We start from the raw sequence: 2,433 nt of genomic DNA, 5'->3' as shown, positions 1-2,433 counted from the left end.
GTGGCCCTGCATGAAGCGGGATGTCGCCTGGTATGTGGAAAGATGCCTGACCTGCAGGAAGGTTAAGGGGGAGCACCAGAGGCCTCACGGAAAGATGCAACCGTTGGACATTCCAGTGTGGAAATGGGAGGATATCACTATGGATTTTATCACTAAGCTTCCCAGAACCACACGTGGAGTGGATTCGATTTGGGTTATAGTGGATTGGTTGACGAAGAGTGCTCATTTTATACCGATCCAGGAGAGCATATCGCTGAGAAGCTAGCCGATATATATGTGCGAGAGGTTGTGGCACAGCATGTAGTGCCGGTATCAATGGTGTCAGACAGAGATGTCCGTTTTACTTCTAGATTCTTGAAGCGGTTTCACGACGAGATGGGTACTCATCTCCATTTCAACACCGCTTTCCACCCTCAGACGGACGGGTAGAGCGAGAGGACGATTCAGACTCTTGAGGACATGCTCCGGGCATGCGTCCTAGATTTCGGTGGGAGTTGGGATACGTATCTTCCATTAGTAGAATTTTTGTATATCAACAGTTATCATGCGAGTATTGACCGCCCTCCTTTCGAGATGCTTTATGGGAGGAAGTGCAGGATCCCGATTTGTTGGGGTGAGATCGGTCAGCACGTCATTGGGAGCACCGAGGTGGTGCTCAAGACGACAGAGTTGATCCAGCAGGTTCGTTGTAGACTGCAGACTGCACAGAGTCGGCAGAAGAGTTACACTGACAAGAGGCGTTCACACTTGGAGTTTCAGGTGGGCGACATGGTCCTCCTGAAGGTATCACCCTGGAAGGGTGTCATCAGGTTTTAGAAGAGGGGCAAGCTGGGCCACAGGTTCATCGGTCCTTTTAGGGTTTTGGCCCGGGTGGGTCGGGTCGCTTACCGGTTGGATCTTCTGGCAGAGCTTAGCCAGATCCACAACACTTTCCATGTTTCCCAGTTGCGGAAGTGTTTAGTGGATGAGTCAGCAGTCGTACCCTTAGAGGACATTCAGGTTGACGGCAGCCAAAATTATATTGAGAGACCAGTTGCGATCTTGGATCGAAAGATGAAGACCTTGAGGAACAAGGTGGTTCAGTTGGTAAAGGTGCAGTGGCAGCACCGGAAGGGATCTGAATGGATGTGGGAGGCAGAGGAAGAGATGAGGGAGCACTACCCAAAGTTTTTCCCAAACACCGTAGTAGCAGACCTCGAGGACGAAGTCTGAGACAAGTGGGGGAGAGTTGTAACGTCCCATTTTTGGTATGTTCTTTAATATTATTATTTATTCAAGTTTCAAGAGGAACTCGACGAGTCAGTAGCTCGACTCGTCGAGTAGAGACGGGATTTCGAGCACGTTTAAGTTGGCGACTCGGCGAGTCCATATCCTGGACTCGGCGAGTCCATCAGTCTGAATGAAACCCTAAATCCCCAGGTTTGTATCCTATTTAAACGACCTTTTGGACATTCAGTAGCCTCCCTCACCCACAGAAGAGCCTCACAAGAAAACCCTAGCCACCCTTATTATTTTGGTGTGTTTTTCTCACTTGCTGAAGTTGTGGTCCATTTGTGGAATAGAGGAAGAGGAGAGAAGAGGATGAATCAAGGGAGAAGCAGTTAGATCCGAGTTTGTGGTGGTATCACAATCTTCTTTGAGGTATCAAGCTCAAACCTTTGTCATTCCTTGATTAGATCTCTCGTTTGGCTTGTTTTTATTATTTTTGGCTTGGTAGTAACATTGAAAGCATGTGTTGCCTAGTAGCCTTCAGATCTATATATGTTTGAGCTTCAGAAGCTCAGATCTTCTGCCTTTATGGAACCCTTTTCGCATGAACACCCTATATCTATGCCTTTAGTGCATTTTGAGCCTTTAAACCCGTATTGATGCATATCTACACGTAAAGTTGGAAACTTTACGTGCTAATCAAGCTTTAGGAACCCAAATCTGTAAGTTGCATGCACCGGTTTTGAGCAGAATCATCGGAGTAGTGTTGCATCTAACCGACTCGGCGAGTTGTTTTTCAGACTCGGCGAGTCGAGTCGCGAGTACCCGATTTCTTCCCTTTTATGTGTCATGCCGAGTGGAACCAATGATCTTTAGGTGGACTAAGTGAGTCGGAGGTCGGACTTATTCATGAAGGGACTCAGCGAGTCCAAGGCAATCTTCATGCCTCAAGAACAAACTCGACGACTTGTTCATACAACTCGGCGAGTCACAGTCAGAGTGTTCATGTGTTGAAGGAGGACTCGACGAGTTGTTCATACAACTCGGCGAGTCGGATGCAGATTGACTGAGTGTTTTGTATCGAAGAGGAACTCGTCGAGTCTATGCCAAACTCGACGAGTAGTAGTGAGTAGAAGCAAGAAAGTGAGAGTAAGGACTCAACGAGTTGGTGACCCAACTCGATGAGTCAGGTCACCTGAATGTTGACTTTGACCAATAGGTTGA

Source organism: Lactuca sativa, chromosome 3 (assembly GCF_002870075.4).
Source record: "Lactuca sativa cultivar Salinas chromosome 3, Lsat_Salinas_v11, whole genome shotgun sequence".
NCBI lineage: Eukaryota > Viridiplantae > Streptophyta > Magnoliopsida > Asterales > Asteraceae > Lactuca > Lactuca sativa.
Note: the sequence above shows the minus strand (reverse complement) of the source record.